We start from the raw sequence: 12,509 nt of genomic DNA, 5'->3' as shown, positions 1-12,509 counted from the left end.
CCTGTGGATACATCCCAGGGGTGGCAGGACTGCACAGCTCCCTGTGGATACATCCCAGGGCACGGCAGGACTGCACAGCTCCCTGTGGATACACCCCAGGACACGGCAGGACTGCACAGCTCCCTGTGGATACATCCCAGGGCACAGCAGGACTGCACAGCTCCCTGTGGATACATCCCAGGGCACGGCAGGACTGCACAGCTCCCTGTGGATACATCCCAGGGCACAGCAGGACTGCACAGCTCCCTGTGGATACATCCCAGGCACTTGCACATTCCTGCCGGCGCTGGGAAAGCCGCTGCAGCTTTGAAATTCCAGCCCTCTGGTTATTGGCATGGAAAGGAAAACACGGAGGGAAGGGGAGGGAGGGGAGAAAGAGGAGGAGGGAAGAGAGGGGAGTGGGGGGAAACAGAGCTCGTGTAATCTGCCCGGGTTTATTTTTGTTTTAATTATTTGTTTTTTTCCCTTTTTGCAGAAACCACAAACCCCACTGCAAATAGATCCGACTGAAAAACAAACCGCTACGGTTTCAGCCGGGGACAAAGAGTGGGATGGGACAGCCCGGGAAGAGGGAGGGGACAGCCCCAGCCACGCTGTCCCAGAAGGGAGCCCTGATCCCTGAAGGAATCCTTGTCCCAGAAGGAATTCCTGTCCCAGAAGTGTTCCCTGTCCCCGGAAGGGATCCCCGATCACACAAGGGATCCCTGTTCCCGAAGGGATCCCTCTCCAAGAAGGGATCCTTGTCCCAGAAGAGAGCTCTGCCCCCCAGAAGGGATCCCTGATCACACAAGAGATCCCTGTCCCCAGAAGGGTTCCCTGTCCCAGAATGGAACCCTGTCCCAAAGGGATCCCTGTCCCCAGCAGTGATCCTTGTCCCCAGAAATGATCCCTGTTCCCAGCAGTGATCCCTGTTCCCAGCAGTGATCCCTGTTCCCAGCAGTGATCCCTGTTCCCAGCAGTGATCCCTGTCCCCCCTCCCGAGGCGGGACAAGGCTCAGCAGGGTTGGACACTGATTTGCAGCCTGGTGCTTCCAGGAGCTTCATCCCAAGCTCAGCCCTCAGCTTGTCCTTGCTGTAAACAAGGTGCTGCTCGCCCTGGTGGCATTTTCCTGGCTGGAAAACCATCCTGGCTCCATCCCAGTGAGCCAGAGCTCTATCAGGGGCTGAGATCAGGAGGGCAGGGACGAGGGATGAAGCCTTTTCCCATGTCCTCCCTGCAGCCAGGCTCTGACTTCCATTTCTCCCCTGGGATCTCCTTCTGAAGGATTACAACTAGAACTATTAGAGAGACACTTTGGGAAATATTTGGAAAAACCATGAGTCCTGCATTGAGAAAGGCAAAACCTTCAGACATTTCCACTGGTTTAGATGCTAATGTACATTTTGGTTAATTCAGCCAATAAAGAGTTTGGCCCTAATGTAATGTTAATGGAAATGTCATGTGGTTATCCTGGTAAAAAGCAAGGTAGAAATTCATTTTCCAACAGAAAAATCCTTTTCAAATTGGGGAAAGTTTCTTTGCAAAAAGTACAGAACTCATTGAAAATGTTCAGTTTTCTCTGATTTTTTGGGGTCAGGTCATTGACTCAAGTGAAGCAACTCCCACAAAGGGGTTGGTTGATTCAGTCCTTCGTGTGTTTTGAGTAAATAAATAGGCATCATCCGGAGAGATGGAGAACCCTTGTCCCAGAGGAGGAGCCTGCTTTGCTCACAGTGTCCCAGAAAGAGGGGTTTTAGCCCATAAGTGACACTATTACAGATGTGCTGACCAGGCTCTATGGCTGGGCAGGATCAAGGCTTGGTTCAAGTTTGGCTAAGCCTGGTCAAAATTGTCATTCCAAACCTCTCTGAATGAGCTTCCTTGTAGGCTGGAGTTTCAAGATGTAAAATGTCAGCTTGGAAGTGTGAATGTGACCGTGCCCAGGTGGACTGAGTTCCTTTGCCTTAGTTCTCCCTGTATAAAGTGTGGGAATATACTGTGTTGTAGGATGAGACAGCTCTGAGCACGACTTTGCCATGGTGAGAAGGGTTAAATGCAATAATCAGCAATACAGACACTGCTGTTGAAGCAACGTGTGCACTCAGCTACTGCAAATTTCCAACTCTTTCCCTCCCTCTCAAAAATAATCGTCCAAATCCACGAAACTATTTTTATTTCACAAGAATCTGTGCAACGTGAAGGAACCACCCCAGCCCTCCCAGCTCCCAGGCCCAGACTCTAAAGCTGAACGTGTTCAAAGCAAAATGGAAAAGGCAGAGCCAGGGAACGTATCCAGCGACTTGGGTTCCTGCAAAAACAGATCATTCCCAGGACCTGACGCCCAGTGGCTCGAAGAGATCCTACAGAACTCCAGCCAGACAGTGACAGGGAGCCTTATCTGTCATTAAAACCACTTGGGGTTTACACCAAAACTTGTCATGCGATGGAAATTCAATTAAAAGACTTGGCCTGAGGTTCTGTCCTAGTGTAAATCAGCAAATAGCAACAGTGGAGTCGGGGGCAAATTTACACCAGCAAAGGATCAGGTCCCCATGTCTGGTTTAGACTTAAAAGGCCCTGTGGAACAACAGTCCAATGACAAATGTGTGTTCAATACAAAATGGAATTAAAGAGCAGAAAATAAATCAGAGATGCTTTCAAGAAATGTCATTGTGCAGCTGTCTGGTTTATGTCCAGCAATTCCCCAGCATGAATGCAGACTCTATTAGGAGGAAGGTAAAGGATATTAATAATGCTTTGCACTTTCACAGCACCTTTCAACCGAGGATCTCACAGCTTTGCAAACATTCGCACTCACTGCGCGCCCGGGAGGGAGGTTAAATATCATTTTATTTATTTGCATGCATAAAGACACTTTCCTCAGGCTTTAGCTGCCTTTTCCAGATGAACTGACTTTCCCAGAAATCAGGCTGAGTGGAACAGACTGTAGCACTGATCTCTGGACCCTTTCTAGCCTTGGTCTCTACTTTCTCACCCTGAATCTCCCTCACCTTCTGCCTCTCCACCCTCTGTGCCATTTGGAAATGTTCATCTTCTGCTGAGCAACTCCCCTTTCAAAGTCTAGTGATTCCTCTGGAATTAGGTGTAAATCAGAAGTAGCAGTGATGAGACAGCCTGCCAGGCTCTGCAAAGGCTGAGAAAAGGCTTAAAAGATGGCCAAATCAGGAAGGCCAAGCCTGGGCATGAGGCAAAGGGGCCTGTAAAGCTCAACAGATGAGTTGGATCAGCCAAAGCTTTGCAGGTCCCTCTGGTCAGACTGTTTGGTGCAACAAAGGAAGGGCTTGATCTGGGAGTATGTCCCAGGAATGCCAGGGCTGAGCCTGGGGTGTGGAGAGGGAGAAGGGCTGCCCACTGTACCCTGTGGAGCGTGCAGGAGGCACTGGGATGGGAAGGGAAGGCAGCTCCAAAGCCCAGCTCACCTTTCCAGCCACCCCATGTCCCAGCTGGGGCTGTGCTCCCTCTCCTGCTGCCCAGAGCTCTGGGGCAGATTTGATCCAAACAGACTGATAGATATTGCTGGGGCAGATGGACAGACACAGAGACTCCCTTCCTTAGGAAACCAGGCTTCAAATCCCCCAGCAATCCACCCCACAGTCCCAAACCCCCGGCAGTCCTTCCAGCCTGAGTGCAGTCCCATGAGTGAGGCATGAGGAAGGCTGTGTTTCAGATATGATGTATTAGGGAGCAAACCCTCTCTTGATAAGCTTTAAAAAGTTCTGAAAAATTAAAAACAACCCCAGTGTTTTATAAATCTGGGAGCCTGGGCCAGAGGGGGGGTTTCAGCTGAACAATAGGCTCACAATCCCTGTGCTTCCTGAGCTGCTGGGAAGTGCTGACAGCCCCTCCATCCTGCTCTCTCCAGAGGAGCCATTTCAGTCAAACCATTTCAGGCACTGTTTTGTGCTTCCAGCCCTGATAAGGTTTTCCAGGAGAACAACATTCCCTGGGCTGGGAATATCCTCATTTTTCAGGCCTTTTTGTTCTAGGATGGATACAGTGGGGTTGGGTCTTTTATGGACTAAATGCTTTAGGAGCATTATGGGGGAATCTTCTTTAGAAGATTCAGTCTGGCAGTGTCCTTAACTGCAAGCAAGGCTGGGAAGGAACACCATGGCATGGTTTTTGTGTTCATGGCATCACTGGCAGCAGTGGCAGCTCTTTTCCAGGCGGGCACTGGCTGCTTTGGGAACTGCTGGGCTTCACTGGCAGTGTCCAGAGTGCTCTGAACATCAGGGTTTTCCTGAAGTCAGGTTTTGGAGATGGCTGGAGAAACACTCGTGCAGGAAACTTGGGAGGATCTGGATTCCCCAGCACAGCAGGTGCTGAGCAACAGAGCCCACAGATCTCTGCCTGCTGGAGCTGGCAGTTCTGAAGATATTTGGGAGCTGAAGGATGGGAAATGGTTTGTCCTAAGTCATGGAGACAGAGGAAGAACCAGGTATCCTGGAGGATCCAGACTTAGGAGTAACTGAAGTGATCACCTGGGCAAATACTTTTTAGGGAGAGAAGGAAAGGAGGGCACAGGACCTCACAGTTCTTCTCCCTGGATGAGGAGCATGGAGAATCCTGTGGATCTCAGAGCCTGCTTCAAATTCACAGCCTTCTTCCCCTTCTCCTTGCTTCACTGAAACCTGGAAGGCCAAGTCCTGCCTGGAAATACAGTGCCTGTGCTCCCAACCCAAACAAGGCAGGTTATTTTGGAGCAGTTCCTCCTGTATTTCTGAGCCCTGGGGTTCTCCAGCAGGACACAGGCTGGTTTTTGCAAGGAGTCCTTCTGCTTCAGACAGGATCCTGGCTTGGTGGCTGGAATTTAAATTAGCTGCTCTAAATGGGGAAAGCAGAGCCAGATGTCCTGGGGGATCCAGACTTGGGGTTAATCTACATGGTCACTTGAGATCTATTTTGCAGCAACTCCATTACAGGGCGAGAGGAAGCGGCGGGCACAGACCTGGAGCTGCTCCTCCCAGGGGAGGCTGTGTGTGCTGGCACTGCCCTGGCACCTTGGAAAGGGCCCAGTGTAGGCACCTGGGGACAAAACCCTCTCCTGCTGTGAACCAAACGTGTCAGCAAGGGATGCCCAGTGCTGCATGTCCAGCCCTCACACTCCTCACTTCCCCTCCTGCAGATCCCATTGGAGATGTGGGGTTGTGTTTAGAGCCACCTGGAGAGGAGAAACCCAGACTGTGGCTTTGTGGAGGGGCAAGGAAGCCAAAACCACCTCCATGTCCTCCTAGAAACATTAGAAGGCTTGTTTTAGATGATGGCAGCAGACAAAAAAGCTGAGGAGCCCGTCAGGTCCCTCTGGCTCCGTGAACACTCTGGAACTGCTCCACACACGCAGTGAGAACCCACAGTGCCAGCAGCCAGAGCTTGTGGAGATCCAGCTGTTCTGTGCAGGCTCTGGGCTGTCAGCTGCCTGTAGGTTGGGCAGGGATGGTGGGACAGGCCTTGGAGCAGAGCAAGGTGAGAGGAGTCCTCTGGCCTTTTCCAGTGGCTACACGAGGTGGTTCATGCAAGTCTCCCAACTTCCCATCACCTTTAGCCCAGGTCCAAGTGATGTGTGTGTCAAACTGTGAGGCCTCAAAATCTCACAGCATCATTTGTTCTGCTTTTCTGCTTTTCAATTTACTATTTCTGCTAATTAAAACCACTGGCATGTGTGCCATGTCATGCTGTTTGTCAGTCGGTGTTACTGTGACTGTTCTCATGAGACTTTCCAGTGCCTTCAAGCACCAAACTCATTCATTTCTCCTCCAAGACACATTATCCTGCTCCTTGAGCTGAAGAATCACCAGGACAGGGATCGTAATTAAGTAATTCTAAGTCTCTCCACTGAGAGGAAACAACTCGCTGAGCACAGACTAATTTCAAAATAACTTCTCTTCTATGTTATCAGGCTATTTGACTATTTCACAGTTAAAAAAATATTATCAAGACATCTTTTTCACCCTTTACATCTGTGTAGATTAACAGTTGGACTCAATGATCTCGGAGGTCTTTTCTAACCTGAATGATTCTGTGATTCTCTGGTCTCTCTGTTGTTATCAACCTGTTTCACAGATCCAAAGTCCAGGCTTGGAACAACACTGGGGTTTGACCTGAAGTCAACTCAAATCAAGTGAGAACTGGATTTACATGAGACATCTGCTGCAGAGCATAGATATGAAGAACAGATTTAACTTGGGAATGTCTGAAAGTAGCTGAGAGCCCAGTTATGAATTGCTGTCCTTATGGAAACACAGAGCAGAGCAATCAAACATTTCTGATTTAACTCCTGTTTGAAATCCAGTGATGGATTAAGTCCTGTGGCTGAAGCTCTCTTATTTCCAGCATCAGACAGGATCTGGAGCTTAACATAGTATATGAAAAGAACTGGGATTCAGGATTCCTGTCCCTGAGAGTGTCCAAGGCCAGGTTGGACGGGACTTGGAGCAACCTGGGCCAGTGGAAGGTGTCCCTGCCCGTGGCAGGGGGTGGAACGAGGTGAGCTTTAGGGTCCCTTCCCACCCAACCCATTGTGTGATCCTGTGATCTGTGGTTCCCAACGGGACTCCCTCAGCTGGCACAGGCAGGGCATGCTCAGGGCAGGCCCTGCTGAACCAGGGGACCCCTCTGCCATCAGACTTGGGGCAGGCACACCAAGGAGCTCTTACACAGCCCAGTTCCCAGCCTGGAGCTCTGCTCCCCCACTCCAGATCGTGGAGTCACTCCCTGTTTGCTTTGAGCCAGAGGCGACAGCCCCCAGTTGTGCCTGTGGCTGGAAAAACATCCCCGAGCTCTGCAGAGCTGGAACTTCCTGATCCAGGCTGAGCTGCCCCTGCAACGCTCACAAAGACACATTATGAAGAAAAGGAGGAAGCAATGAGGTTTTTTTTTTTCTCTTGTTGTTGCTTTTTTTAATATCAGCAGCAGAAATCCCAATGCACAGTGCACAAAGACTGGAGGATGTGTCCTAAGAATCCCTCCCAGAGCCAGCTTGGAAAAGCAGACACTTCCCAGCCAAGATCTGTGGTACTGAGCTACTCAGGGCTGCAGCCACAGCCACGTGTGCCAGGCTGAGCAACAGCACAGACACACAAGTCCTGAAGGATGTGTTCCTGAGCATCCCCTGGACACCCACAGAATCCTCCAGATCATCCCTGCGTGTGCAGAAATGTGCCAACAGCACTGGGGATGCTTTGCCCCCACACTCGGGGTGAAACCAAACCATTAATGCGCTCAGAGTTCGCCCTTGTTGAAAAATGCACAAATGCAGAAGGAAAAAAACCTGATCCTTATGGAGCAAAAAGCCAGAGGCAGCACACATGAGAGAAAAGGGAAGAGACACATGCACAGACATTGCATTTTTACATCATTTGCCCATTTAACTCATTAGCAGGAAGCAAATTTTATCAGGAAACAAATTCACCCTTGTCTTAGGAAACAGCCAGGGCGCTTCAAGAGCTTTTGAGGCAGAGGCTGAACCCCAGCAAATGTGTGACCCCCCCACATGTGCAAAAACACTGCTTGCAGTGCACCCCAGGCAAAAAAAATAATAGCTCTTTTGCTGGGAGAAAAGGAAGGATAATGGTTACTTAGAAAGTGCTCCAGACAAGCTGTCAGGTTGAATTCGGAGAACTGGAGTCTACTCTGGGACAGCGCTGGCTCGGGGTGATCCCTTGTGAGTTGGGTTTCCTGCCTGCTACAGCTTAAAGACAACGATTCTTTGTTTCCAGTTTTTCTGGTGAAAAAACACACGCCTGCCTCCGAAGAGGGTCAGGGAGAAAGCAGACAAAACACTAACTCTGGAATTTCAAAGGAAAACAATTAAAAAAAAAAGAAAGTATAAAAAGAAAAATCCGAGCGCGCCTGCTACTGTCTCTCCTGGAATCATAAATCCCTGCTCTGGCCACACAGTGGAAATAAAAGAAGCACTAAAAAAGCCTCCCCTTTTTCTGCTGCGGAGCTAAAAATGGGATATTTCATCACCAGGCACACAAATATCATCGAGAAATGTTTTAGCAAGTACAGACAATGAGGAAGGCACAGACTGCAACTGCTTTTTCTCTGACACCACTGAAGCCGGAGGGTTTATAACCTTTGCTGTGAAAAGGGGCTGCACTGACACACTCCAAGGAGAGTTTATTGAAACTGGTCAATATTTTTCACATGACAACCTTTTAGACCTGAAAAATGGCCTTTTCAGGAGAAGAATTTTATGCAGGAATTTGAGAGTGTTTTCCTGTGGGAACTGTGCTTGTACAACCACCCTGCCCACACTCTCCGCCCCCCTTTCTCCAGTCTCCCCAACTTTTGAACTTGTCACCCCAAATTGTCACTGAATTTCACAGGTTTTGAAGAGTTCCTACCAATCTGAAGGAAGCTGTGGGGAAAGAGGAGTGAGTTTGCAGCCCTGATGGTACAAAAAGCAGCTGCATGGACTCGTGTTTTGTGAGGTACCAGAGAACTGGTGTGAGAGAGATTTTATTGATGCTCCAACATCAGGAAACGCTTCCTTAGGGGCTAGCAATGAACATGAGTACAAAGCCACGGGAACCCACACTGGGTGGATTTCAGGGCTCACTGGTTTATTTATTTTCTTAAATTTGCCAACAACCCAACAAATCATCCAAGCAAACACACTTTACACCCAAACATGCTTATTGTTCACACAACTGCCTCTAAAATCCAAACATAAACATGGGATGGCCACAGACTTCAACCTCTAAAAATCATCTCCTCCATCCATATTCATGGATGCACAGATAGATTTCTTCCCTCTTTGAAAATGCAGGTGGCACGTCCGTTTTTCCCGTGCTCTGCTTGAATTTGGGTTGGATTTATGAGACTTTGGGCTAGTGCTGGTTTACCACTGATCTCAGCCAGCTCCAGGAGGCTCAGGGGGGACCTTCTCACTCTCTACACTCCCTGACAGGAGGGGGGAGCCGGGGGGGAGGTCGGGCTCTGCTCCCAGGGAACAAGGGACAGGATGAGAGGGAACGGCCTCAGGCTGTGCCAGGGGAGGGTCAGGTTGGACATGAGGAGGAATTTCGACACTGAAAGGGTTGTTAAACACTGGAAGGGGCTGCCCAGGGAGGTTTGGAGTCCCCAGCCCTGGAGGTGTCCACGGAAGGACTGGCCATGGCACTCAGTGCTCTGGGCTGGGGGACAAGGGGGGGACGGGGCACAGGGGGGAACCATGGGCTGGGAGGGCTTTTCCAGCCTAAATGATTCTGGGATTCTGTGATTTTCTTGCCTTGGTCTGATCCTGGTGTGTGCAGAGGGCAATGCTGGGGGCCAGACTTGCTGAATGCAGCATTTTAGCTGAGATCATACCTGTAACCTGGGGGCAACAGCCCCAGAAATCACTCTGGTGAATCCTCACGGGTGACACTGAGCCTTCCTTCCCCCCAGTCTGTCACCTCACTGCACTGCCCCCACTTCCCTGGGCAGCAGCACATGTTAAAAGCACCCCACACACCCCAGGCACTGCCACGGGCCTGTTTGCAGATGTGGAACTCCACACAGCAACACTCCACGACTCTGCCTCTGCCCTGCCCGGGTTCAACCCCTGCACAGCCTTCTAGACATTAAACATGGGAATTACACAGCCCCCAACACACTCATAGCAAGCACAGACCTCCAAAATGTGCTGGAGGGAGGCCAGAGTGCTCAGAGCCACCTGGGACACAGCCCTGTGGCCTCTGAATGTTGTTGTGTGTGAATATACTTTCCATCTCCCCATGGAAACCTACTGGAATGACACCATTCTGCAGCAGAACAATTTAAATCTCCCTGGACTCACAGATAATGTGGTTCAGATTCTTGTCCTGTGTCTCCAGTACCTGCAGTAGGTCAGTCATTGCTCCAAACAGGCATGGAAAATGAAACAGCCCCTCTCTCCACTGGGGAGCTGGGAGGGGGACACAAATCTTTCCATTCAGCAACGTTACACTTCCCAGAAAATTGCTCTCTAGCCAAAAATTCCTGGTGATTTTCATTAGGGCAATTTGTTTCTCCCAGGCAGCTGAAGACAATTTGTCCCAATGACGCTAAATGCCATCCTTTGGGGTGTTTATGGGGCTGAGAGGAGAGGATGCTCAGGCAGCCAGAGTCCTTTGGACACCCCCAGGTCTGTACCTGGCTGGTGGGAGAGAACAGCTCGGCTGCCTCGTGCCCCAGCCGAGGAAGTTTCTGGAAGCAGTTTCTGGAGGCAGTGTCTGGAGCAGTTCAGCTCCCCCACAGCAGTGCTGCAGGTCCTGCTGTTTGCAGAGCTGGCACTGCAGAGGAGAAGTGAGAGGGCAGAAAATAGAAGGGAAAAAGGGAGTAAAGTCTGCAGCTGCAGGCAGCCAAGGCAGCTCTGTGTGCAGAGCCAGGGCACGAAACCAGCCCTGGGCCAGCCGTGGGACACGGGCCAAGGGCTCCTGGGGGCACCACCCTGCTGCCCTGCTCTGTCTGGAACAATTTGGGAGCCCTGTGCTGCATCTGGAACATCTGCAGCTGTCTGGGCTGCAGCTGCAGCCTGGCTTTGGCCATGGAGGTTGTTTGTTCCCAGCCATGGCTGGGATGTGAGTGTACAGCAGTGTCAGTACATGCACAGCGTGGGGCTCTCCCTGCAACCTGCACAGCCACGTTGTTGACATCACTGGTGGGAGCTCAGAAAAATTACAGGAGGAGTGAAGAAAATGGTACTTTTTTCCTCTCTCTAATGTTTCTTGTGCTATTTCATCACATCCTCCTGCTTTGGAATCCTCAAGGGAAGGTGGTTAGAAATATTTGTCTGGTTTTATTCACAGGCATAGAGAAAAGAAGTATTTACAGGATTAGTAGATTCAAGATGCATGGACATAAAGGAAAATGTTTAATCTTTTGAGAGGTTAACTTGTAAAAAATCACGATTTTTAACCTGAAATTTCTTTTCCAAAAATGACAGCATCATCCTGACATGGGCCCATTGAAAAGCCTTAAAGGAAGCGAGGAAAATCTTGTTGCCTGATGGACTAGACCAAGGCTGAGGAATTACAAGCCCAGTTTTATGTTCATTACGAGTTTCTTCTATGATATTGGATGAGACACTACATTCTGCTCCCCCAACTCCTTACCTGTCAGCCTGTCATGTTCTCCTGCCTCTTACCCTGACATCTGATCTCCCCAATAACATTTGGAGCATGAATCAGTGGGTTGAAGTGGGGCAGTTGATCCCACAGCAGATTCAACATCGAAGGAACAACGAGGAAAGGAAGAAACAGGAGAGGAATAGATGGGATTTCAGCATTTCTGTGTAGCTCTTAATTTTTATTTGGCTGCCCCGTGGGTGTGCTCAGTCCTTTATTGCCACAGGATGAAAGTACCATGGGAAGTTCAGAACCCCAGGCTGACAGAAAGCAACCCAACCTCTGCTGGCAGCACTAAAGGGACACCCCGGGGGCCAGTAAAAGTAAAGGGGGAGGAACTCTTCTCCCCTCAAATTTCTTTCAGCCTGAGTGACTCAAGGCCCAAGTCATGGAGATAAAAGGTTTAAGAAATTCAGAGAAGTGCAATTTTATTCAGAGCATTTCTCTTTAATTAAAAAAAAACAAATCGTGTTTTTTTCTCTTTATTTTTAGCAACCACCTGGCCTGAGACAGACAGAGCAGAGGGTTGGGGGTGTTTAGGGGGAATTGTGGAGGAGCACGTGTGTGCTTTATTCACCCAGGAGCAGGCTCAGCTCTTATCAGTTCTAAATAGACTGTCAGTGGCAAGGCAGTCCCAGCAGAGCCTGAAGGGCTTTGTCTCTGTAATATCCCAGGTTTTATCAATCAGTGCCTGTCTCAGCAGAGAGAACAGGGAACACACAGCTCAAGTGGATATTTACAGGCTGCACAAAAGGAGCTGTTGGAAAAACCAGCCCTGATGTCATGTGCAGGGTCCAAGACAGATGTTGGAGATGAAATGCAAGGGGAAAGAAGGGCTGGCTGGGAGAGCAGCAAGTCGAGGAGGGAGCCAGACACTCCATGCAGGAGCTTGTTAAATGTGGGAGCTGTTTGCTGCAGCCTTTCAGGGAAATGGCAGCTTTTGTCTCTCCAGCTGCTTAAATAAAAGAACCTCTGCCTTTCCCCACTATTCTTCGAAATGCAAACTTGTGGCTCATCCATGAAGATGAGTTTTCTTGAAAATCATATATGTGTTTATATAAAATATATAAATATCTGTTTATGTAATATTTATACACGAATATATAAAAATAAATATGTCTATAAATATATGTGTGTATAAACACCCACGAGGGTGTTTATATATGAGGTGAGGAGATTGGGCACAGGAGGAGGCTGGTTCTAGGGGGGTTATCTCACAGACACGACACTGCACACTTGTTCCAGAAACTTTTCAAATGAGGAGCTGAACACAGTGTAGGGAACAAGCCCAACGTTCCTGTAGCTGCACAAAGGCAAAGGAAGACCAAGCCCAAGGCTCCTAGTCCTACACAGTGAGTTATAAACTCCTACAAGTGAGTTATGGAGCACAAGAACAGATTTTTGCTCTTTTTTCA

The 12,509-nt window shown here is 49.4% G+C and overlaps 1 protein-coding gene across 5 annotated transcripts in view; it reads right to left on the bottom strand.

Moving 5' to 3' along the window:
- The window catches only part of FLI1 (Fli-1 proto-oncogene, ETS transcription factor), a 107,860-nt gene that overhangs the window by 8,683 nt on the left and 86,668 nt on the right, over window positions 1-12,509 (bottom strand). The window lies entirely within an intron of this gene.

The sequence above is a fragment of the Lepidothrix coronata genome, unplaced genomic scaffold (assembly GCF_001604755.1).
Source record: "Lepidothrix coronata isolate B3197 unplaced genomic scaffold, Lepidothrix_coronata-1.0 Scaffold27, whole genome shotgun sequence".
NCBI lineage: Eukaryota > Metazoa > Chordata > Aves > Passeriformes > Pipridae > Lepidothrix > Lepidothrix coronata.
The sequence above is the reverse complement of the archived record's forward strand: the minus strand, read 5'-3'. Positions and strand labels throughout refer to the sequence as shown.